Genomic DNA, 10,402 nt, shown 5'->3' with positions numbered 1-10,402 from the left:
TTTGTTCTTTCTGCCTGGATTCTCCACACACTGATGAACACTTAAACACCACCCCCACTGTTTGCAGCACTTTCCCTGCCAGTTTGACACCTTGCGATGTTTGTTAACGTCTCTCCTCCAGGCTTTGTCTGGAAATAGCAATTTATTGTCAATACAAAATGAGGTTAAATAAATGAGAGAATATGCAGATGGCAGAAATTACCATCATCTTTGCTTTTATGTGTTCATAGATGTTTTCAAGTTGTGTGTTGGTGCATGCATATGTTACTTCCAAGACTTATCTATGGTAAATCCATGAATACTTACACTAAAAAACGTTGTCAGGTTGATTCCACTAAACTAAACCTTTGTTAAGCACCTACAGAAAAACGACTGAACAATGTTAGCAACTGTAACTAGGAGCAAGAAGCCTGTCAAGCATTCAGAAGAGTGTGCATGAACCTGAAAATTCTCAGTCACTGATGACTTTATTTACAGCTGAATCCAACAAAGAGCATTTAATCTCCTAATAGGTTTGTCAGGGTTAGGCTACTCCTTATGGAGTTTTCATCTGTATCTGATAACCAGGCTGGAACAGAATACCTGGAGGTGAGTTGATTTTTAAAGCTAACTTTGACTTTCTGTGACTACTTTTGTTTAGCATGTGACTAAAATGCAACCAAGCCTCACCTTTTAGGGGTTCATTACTGACCTGGTGGATATGAAGAAATCAATTGTTCCAAAGGTAAGCAAACTTGAATACACAGACAGGCTGTATACCCATTTACCATGTGAGGTCCAAGGCCTGATGTTTCTGCAGTGATTCTTTGCAGAGCCCATGACGTAACCTACAAGTGGGTGATTACCAGGGACCAAGGAGCCAAGGACATACAGGCACTGATGTAATCTTAAAAAAAAAAACCGGTTTTACTATACCCCAAAAAGGCCAAAATTATTACAAAAATTCAAAATGACAAAAACAAACTATTTTAAGAACCAAGTGGGTCCATAAAAGAGGTTAACAAAACTCTACTCAACAAACTCACCTGCCCAAATGAGAAACAGCTCCAGTTATATAGCAAATGAATAAACCATTGTATACAGTGGTCCCTCATTTATCGCAGGAGTTACGTTCCAAAAAAACCCAGCGATAGGTGAAAGAAGCCAACTTAATTTTTTACAATTATTATAGATGTTTTAAAGCTGTAAAACCCCTCACTATACACTTTATACACTTTTCTCAGACAGACATGAACATTTTCACACTTTTCTCTCTTGTTTAAACTCTCAAAGTTCAAACCTTCGTAGAAAAATAAGTCCAGTGTTATAGAATGAAACCAACAGCAGCTGCCTATTATGGTGAAAAACGTTTCATTGACATTGTTTTGTTTGTTGGGGAGAAAACTTACAAACATACAGTACTGCACTTCAGAGTCACACTGCTAGCGATCGAAGATTTATGTAAATTTGACAAGCTGAATGCGTTCTGTAACGTACAGGAGAAATGGGACGAGAACGAGATTGATTAAAAATGGTCTACAGCCAATCAGGACGCAGAGCACAATGAGCTGTTTAAAAAAATACAGCATGTAAAATGGCACAAATCTGTGAAAAGTGAACCGCTTTATAGCGAGGGACCACTGTACACCAAAGGTGAAAATTACAGAGATAACAGCTGACCCCCCACATGATCACAGTAGATGGTTCAGTCCATTTTATTGGCTTCCGTATTTAATCCAGCTTCACCCTCAGCCTTCTCTTTCACCCAAACCAGGAAGGACAGCCAGGTAACTTGAAAGAACAGAAATATAATTAATATAGCATATCCCCATATAAAATGACAAACAATGCAAAACAGATACTATGCCACCACTCGGACTATCCGGTTGTTCAGTCTGACGTCACTAGCCGTGTCTGGGTCTAAACTCCGCTGCAGGTCCATATATCAAACGATCACTATGGCATTACTGAGAGTTGAAAAACTGTCTAAAGTCTTTCATCTTTAATAAAATGATCAGCGTTCTGCTCTACCAGGTGTAACAACTGAGTTTAACATCCAGGCATCCATGAAAACGGAATTTATGGCATTTAACGGAGTTAGAAGTTAGCAGGAAGTTAGCTCGCTAGCTTCTATCTAAATACAATATAGCATGTCCTGACTGCGGGGTTTTGGAAACAAATTAAAACGTACAGCTCTGTTATCACTTCCAGCATAAATGAAGACAGAAAACTAAACAGCAGTGACGTTTGTAGGGTTACTGAAGTTTGGCTAGCTGGTATATAATGATGTGCTACGTGACCGCTAGCGACACAGCTATGTTAGCATAATATAAACAAGCTAACTTTTTTCCCACTCGATAAAAGTTAACGTGAGTGTTCTCGGTGGTCAGGAACAAATGTAATCGCATGGCAGGATGCTGTAAAAGGACCAAACTTCAGCCAGGAGAACAACTGAGATAATCCATCCACAATACGAGGTTAGTCATTCATATACTGCTGCATGGGCTGGGCTGTAGTTACATCCTAAGGTTTTAAAAACTGAGCTTAAATAAATGATTAGTGGTAATAAAAGCCGAGGGAGGTCAACAGGGATCACTGACTGTTTTAGGAGCTTTTTGAGATTAAATAGAAGAAAATACATAACATTAAACATGTTAACAACACAAAAGCCATATTAAACGCAGACTACTTTAGGCCCGGAAGTAGGATTCGTCACGTCATCACTGAACAACCGGATAGCTCACTGCTGTCACGCATTACAGAGAAGCTCAAAGTTTTGAGCTGGTTAAATTATGATCACAGAAGCTTTATATTACCCAAGTACTTCAATTGTGTGGTTGCATGCAGTCATGACACTGATGTTCAGTTCAGTTTTATTTCTATAGTGGCCAATCACAACAACAGTAACCTCAACACACTTTTTATTGTGTGACCCTACAATGATAAATAAATTGCCAGAATTTATCACAACAAGCTTTTCCACTTTTTCTGCATTCCCTTGTGTCTATTCAGCAATCCCCCTCCAGGAATTTGCTGACATCTGTGAGCCCTTATATTGATTATTATTCCTAATACTGACATGAATGTATGTTATTCTCTCTGATTATTTCATGATATGCAGCAAAAAAGTAGCCAGAAATTGACAGAAGGAGCAGCACTGAACAGACCAGAGGTGGCAAAAGTACAGATTTTCTTTACTTAAGTAGAAGTACAGATACCTGGTTTAAAAATACTCCAGTAAAAGTTAAAGTACTGAAACAACTTCTTTCAAGTAAATGTCTGAAATGTACTTAACTTACTTAAGTCTGAAATGTAAGATAGTAAAAAGTAGCCAATTGTAAACAATTCTACCAACCATTTTGGTACAACAGTAACTGAACATTGTGCTATATTAATATAATAATAAAATAATATCAGTACATGAGAATAATAATATTATTTGAATCTATATTCCAATTCTGTATGTACTCAGCTTGAATTTGTTACAGTGAAAGATAATAAAAAATAATTCTGTTGCCTACGTTGTAGAGGGTGACTTTGACTCCACAACTAAACAGTGAAATAAACAGTCGGGGTTACAGTGGGATTCAGCAGGTGAGAGAACACTAATATTGGTTGTAGTGGCTCAGTGAGGGGAAAAGAATCACAACTCAACCTTCATTTCTAATGTGAGCTTCAGTAGATTTTCTTAGTGTGCAGGATGTGATCAGCTGACCTGCAGCTCTTTACACAACTTAATTCATCGAGACGTCAGTAGATGTTTCACAGCTGTGTTGGCTAATGTCCATCCCCTACACAGTTTATATGGTCTTTATTTAGACCGTTTACAGTTGGTATAAAGTTGAAATTCACTGAATGAGTCTGTGCATTATCAGCTTAAATGCAAATGAAACTCTGCTACACTTGTTGTAACCTAACATGTGCATCACAGCCACTGTGTCCCAGCACAGCTTTACTGTGAACTCACCACAGTACTGCAGCTAACTGGTTTATCCTACACAAAACTATCCAGTGTTTTCATGTAAAATTTCAATAACACAATAAAGTTAGTAATCGCTAATAGCACCTGGACTTTTAGCTTGCAACACATTGTGTGACAAACTGCACACAAACAGTTTGTGTGTTGAGTTGGGCTGCGTTTGAAATGACTTGACACTTAAAAAAATCTCATTCCCTTCATGTTTCATCCTCTTCTCTAGTGCTAGCTAGATGCTGAGGACCACAGGCACAACTTATGCACACACGGCCCTCCTTACTGCCGAGTATAAACTATTGATGAACCTTAAGTAATGACCCTGTTCGGAAAATGTAAGTAGAGTAAAGTACAGATACCTTAAAATTCTGTTTAAGTACAGTAATTAAGTAGTTGTACTTTGTTAATTACCACCTCTGGAACAGACCAATCACAGTAGTTGTGGGCTGCGTTGACGTGACATGCAGTTAAGCCTCTAGGGGGGTGCACGTCACATTTTATGTCCCAGGGCTCCAGATGGGTTAATGGTTACACTCATTTCTTTATCCTTTGCTTGCAAGGAGACAGATCTTCTTTTTATTTAAAAGTTATCTTAAGCAATAATTTTCCAGGCACATCTGCTTCACAGTACTCTTTTGTTCACTTTTGCATTAAGAAAGAATAAGGTGTCGGAGAAGAAGAAGTCGTTGCCTATTTATGTGCCGACACATAAGTCATTAAAAAGTGGTTGTACACATCAACGGATCATCATGAGAGATTAGAATTCAAGGGATCCTTCATGCTCATTGGCTAGCAACCTGTTAGTCACATGGTAGAGGATACCCTGCTTTATTGTCCTTTTGATGTTGGTGCCATAATTTTAAAATTTCTGGCCTTTTTACAGCTTTATTTGAAAGAGTACAGTGAAGAATGACAGGAAAAACATGCAGCAAATGGCCGCGTGTCAGACTCAAACCTAGGCGCTCTCAGACATGCAGTTTATGGTCACCTACTCATCCCAGTGGGTGCCATAATTTACAAAATAAACATCATACATTTAATATGACTTTCAACAAGCAGTTGAGACCGTCATTTCATCAGTTGCTAAACTCACAGAGTTATGGGGCCATTTTTCCTTCAACTTCCACTCTTGTCTATTACAAAGGATGAAGGTTTAAGGCATATTCACATTTAATCCCAGAAGCTACGTCCAGTTTTAAACACAGTTTCTCATATAAGCACACGTTGGTGATAGGAAGAGCTCCTAATCATCCTAGCTTGCCTAGTTCAATGCTTCATTATTGTTTTTGTTAAAAGGAACTTTATTATTATTTATAAAGAGTAATCGAAAGTCTCATTTCTATTTTATATATTTCTCATGCATAGTTTTATGGCTGTGTGAATACTTGTGTAAAACAGCAGAAATGAATGTGATTCCAAAAGAAATCTGGTGAGATGCAATATTGCATATTTTTCTTATGTGATTCATAACCAAAACCTTCAGTAACCCTGCCATGCAAAACATAAATAAATTTAAAAAATCCTGTGTTTGTGCTGACTATGTACTGCTGCCAGGTTGTGGGGAGCCTCATTCTTATATTGGCAGTGGTATGTCTAATTATTTGACTAGTTCTTTATCCTGCTCAGCTCTGGGTACAATGAGTGGAATTTTTATATAGATAGATAGATTTTAAAATCTTTCTCTGTAAGGAGTGAAACGTGAAGATTTGCACAGCAAAGACACTTACCATTCTCTGAGGAGTCCACTCTGACATGTTGCAACTACCACCCTGACCTCCATTCACTGTGCTTTTAGTTGTGTCGTTTACCCGCTGCCTGCATCCACCTAAGTTTGAGTTTCAGACTCTGATGTCACTGTAGCCCCTGAAGGCTTTGTGTGTGTGTGTAATGTAAGTGTATGTGCAAGGGAAAATAGTATGTGTGCACTCAAGCTGTTCAGTGTCTCTATCTAGACTTCATTAGACAGTGATTTCTAATTTGCATCCAATGCTGGCCAGACTGATGCTTCTAGTTAATGTCATCTTGGTCAATTATATTTATATGCTTCCTATATTAAAATGGGATATTAAAATCTTTGGTAGCTCTGTGTATGTGTCTTTGTGCACATCTGTGTGTGCAGGTCAGCCATCACCACCGCAAGCTATAATGACTTCTTGCGACAAAACACATTCATCAGGGTGCTGAACTCAAGGCCAATCAGGCGGCTAATGACGCCTGTGGCGTAACGAGGAGCCGAGTAACAGTGACAAACTCGCAGGGCGACTGACCTTGACAACTTTATTCCAGTTGCTACTTTCACATACACACCTACACATATACACTCGCATCTTAGTAGACTCTCGCTCAAGGCAGAGAGCTGGTGTCACGGAGACCTCCTCTTGCTACCTGGTTTGTTTCATATCAAGGGTTGGCCCCCAAAGATCCACTGCTGCTCTGGGTTTGTGTGTCTGCTGGCCCTGCAAGTCTCACTTATGCTGATATTTACATCTAGGGCTGCTCAATTAATCTAATTTTAATCACGATTACGATCTGGGCTTTCAACGATCATTAAAAATGACTGAGCCGATTATTAGCCCCTCCCTCATTTATCCGCGACACCTTAAAGGCCGGTCCGTGAAAATATTGTCGGGCATAAACCGGTCCGTGGCGCAAAAAAGGTTGGAGACCGCTGATTAAGAGGACCCGAGGGAAGCTCGGAAAGCTAAGCAGAAGTTATTTGGAGAGTGACTGCCGTTGGTTGAAAAGAGAGTTTAAAAAAAAAAACTTCAGTGGTGTTGCACACTATTTTATATTATTTTTTTAAAGTCATTGTTAACCCTTTAAAGCCGGTCAGAGCAGCACGCTCCGTTTTGCGTAACTATTTTTAAATCCCTGTAGAACCTGAACCGTGTAAGCTAGCGCAATAATTTGTTTTGCATATGAAACCGGAGGAGTTGTACTTACATCTTATGCCATCAGCTTGTCCTCGGTCACGGTTTCGTTCCACATATAGCTTTGCAAAAATTGCATAAAAAGCGCTTGCAGGAACAAAAACATAATATTCCAGAAACACGCTTTGCCGTTCCTATCAGCTGTTCGTAACACTTCCCACAGTGAAATGATGCACATGCTGTTTTCTTTGCAAATTTGCATCATAGGATTGTTTTTTGTTTTTCCCGCAGTATATAAAAATTGCTGTATCTCCAAAATAAAACTATGAAGACACTCAAAATAAATTTCCTGTGGTGGGAAACTATTTTTTGCAACTTTATTGTATTTAAAGTTTTGAGGGATAAACCTCTTAAATTTCTCCAAGTAGAAATATATGTAAACAAAACAAAAGCAATTTTCAATTTTTTTTGTAGTTTATTGCACTTTTTGCAATTTATGTAATTACTATGGACTTAATGCATACATATTATTAAAATATGGGCTATAACAGTTGTATTGATGTATAGCAACTTGAAATGCTCCCACAAATGGCACTACAACATGTAAAAAAATAATATAAGCTCTGGTGGACTTGGTTCTATAGTAGGTCTTAAAGGGTTAAATAAATATCGTCAAATAATCGTGATCTCAATTTCAGTGAAAATAATCGTGATTATCATTTTTGCCATAATCGAGCAGCCCTATTTACATCATCTGTAAGGATCAACCAAAGACATTTATACGAAAATAGATTATATTATGTTGGAGTTGTTAAGATTCAAAGTTGAGGAAGGAGAGTACACACCACCCATGGTCCAGTAGGTCTTTGGTCAAACAATGATTTTAATGAACACACGTGTGGGAAGACAACTCTGTACGCAGACAGGAAGTAGTCTTCGACTTAATCAAAGCATGAACAGATATTTTATAGCATCAGGGTTTATTTACTGACGCCCCTTCATGCGTCACCGTTACATTTTATACATAGATCAGATCAACATCATCATGACTTTTCACCCAGAAAATCATCTTCTATTTTCATGGCTTGGTACTTTCCGTTCTTATCTTAAAATGAATTGTTCCTCTTTCTTGCCGAGACAACAAGGACGGTTCCTCTAAATAAATTTAACTCTATGTGTGTGTGTCACGACCTCACATGCTCTTTCTCAATTCACCTGTTGCACTTCTGACCTTTTACCAGACCAGAAGCTCACTGAGACTATGTGTATGTCTTCTACTAAATAAATGTTTTAACCAAGAACCTCTACTAAAACCTTAATATAAAATGATCTGATATATAAGTGTTTTGTAAGCATGTATTGCAATTCCTTCTATGGCTCCAAGTCACTTGCACAATAGATTGTCCGAACATCGCGCCGAACAAAGCTTCCGACCCCCAATTAATTGCCCGAGCTCCAACTCTTTAATAAGCACAGATATGCATTGTGTATAAAATAGTCATAACTGCTTAAGGCCTTCTTAAAGCTATCTGTTACATTGTTAAAGCCTCGTCTTAGCCTGCGGCTCAAAATAACTATCTGCTTTCACTTCTGCATACAACTTCCTGTCAGCCTGCAACTCAGTCTTTCTGAAAGAGACACTGTTTAACCCCTGAATGCAATATAAACTCCAGATTTTATTATTAATGCAATGGTAATGATGACAATTATTTAACAATAGCAGTAAAATAATTTCCCTGCTCCACACTCCCTCTCACGACCTCTGGAACACCAGAGGTCGCAATACATTGTGGTTCAGCAGGCCTCGAGATCTCCAGGATCCTCGCCCCTCCTGTGGTCGCCGAGATCGATCTTCTGCAAAAGAAACAAAACACCTTTTCCTGCACCTCCCTAACTTATCCTATCTGGGACTCTTTAATCAAAAGCCTGATCCTAATTATCTTCTTAACTTATTGACTTGTATTTATGTATACTCTTCAACGTTACTCATCCCTTTAAAACTCTTTAAGCCCTGCTTTCACGTCCGGTTGCTCGCTCTATTTTCCCTTATCTGATCATCAACATCCTGTGCACAAATTGTCGCTGCTGCAAGTTCCTCTACTCTAAAAGAAAACAACCACTTTAATCAATTAAGTTTAAGCATATAAGCAATTACTCCTGTATACATTTCATCATAGCTAAATGCTGCCTTGAAACAACTCCTATGTGTTAACTTCATTTTAACCTCACATTTCCTATGTTATAACCCATTTTGGTATAGCCTTTATATTTCATTTTCTCCCTTTAATGTAACAATACCTTCTAATTCTAATGTACCAGACTTAACCAAAATATATGCTTTCCTTCCTCTTTGGTCCTTCTTTAAGTTCAGTTAAAAGCTAAATGAATTTAAGGCCTTTTGCCTGGAATCAATACTGTCATGTGTGTTTCTTAACTCTGTGTCTGTAAGCGTGTGCAATCCTTCATGAACTCATATTATCCTCACAGTAGATTGGCTAATCATAGCGCTAGCCAAAGGCTCGTGACCCTCCAGAGACAAATTTGAGCCACAACTCCTTTAAAAGCACAAAATGCAATATGTATAAAAATCATTTCTACGTAGAAGCTCCCCCTTTATCCTAAAAATACCTTCCATGTAATATCTGTATGTGTAAGCCTACATTATAACCACTTCTTCTAAAGATCAAAAAATCAAACCTGTTCTACTCCTTCAACCCTCACTAATTTTCCCTCTAAGATTTATTCACAGCTTTGAAAAACCAGCATTGTATCTTCTAAACAGGATTCAGTTCTGTCATGGTCCTGGGCCATGTTGGCCCAGTATTCTTGGTTCCTTGTATTTTCGCTCCTTATTTAGGCCAGGTTTTCTCAGGTGTCCTATTGTGGTGTTCCCTAAGTGTTTTTCCCTTTGTGACTCTTACCCCCTTGTGCCCCTCTGTGTATTTATGAGCTCTCGTCTCTCTTTGTATTTATTCCATGTTTCCCCCAGCCTGTTATGTCTATGTTCTCCCCGTACTTTCTCTGGGTGTATTTAAGTTGTGTCTTCTGTTATGGTAGTTGCTGGTTCGTCTGTGTTGTTTCCCCTCGGTCTCCCTGCGTCTCGTTTCTGGTTTGTGTTATTAGCTTACCCAGTTTAGGTTTCCGGTTTCTTGTTTTTCCACCAGTGCTGTTTTGTGCCCACCGTTGTAAATAAATATTCACCTGCACCAGAGCTGCCGCCTTTTGGGTCCTTTTCTACAACTCCACACGGCTTGCCTATAAACTATAAACTATAGTTTATAGGCAAGCATAGTATTAACATTCCTGATCAAGATAACATTGTTACTTTGTCATTACAACAACATAAATAGAGCAAGAGATTGTTAGTTGACATGCCATTACATCATGACCCAAAGGTTTTGTGTTCTTATATAATCATTGGATAGAACATTGATACTTTATTGATTCCACAAGGAAATTGTTTGTTACAGCAGCATGAGTAAAAAGAACAGTCTACAAAACAGCAACAACCATGATAAAAACATAGGAAAGTAAAAATGAAGTTTTTAGAAAGAAATTCAAATTGCATTAACCGGCATCT

At 38.4% G+C, this 10,402-nt stretch overlaps 1 long non-coding RNA gene across 1 annotated transcript; it reads right to left on the bottom strand.

The window, feature by feature from the left end:
* Positions 1 to 556: 556 nt before the first annotated feature.
* Positions 557 to 4,122, bottom strand: LOC309707664. Its single transcript, XR_014277045.1, has 2 exons — positions 2,323 to 4,122; positions 557 to 1,770 (listed from the first exon to the last, which is right to left on the bottom strand). It is a non-coding gene; the product is annotated as an uncharacterized lncRNA (long non-coding RNA).
* Between the last annotated feature and the right edge of the window lie 6,280 nt (positions 4,123 to 10,402).

Source organism: Aulonocara stuartgranti, assembly GCF_965226115.1.
Source record: "Aulonocara stuartgranti genome assembly, chromosome: 1".
Lineage (NCBI taxonomy): Eukaryota > Metazoa > Chordata > Actinopteri > Cichliformes > Cichlidae > Aulonocara > Aulonocara stuartgranti.
Note: the sequence above shows the minus strand (reverse complement) of the source record. Positions and strands in the feature narration are given on the sequence as shown.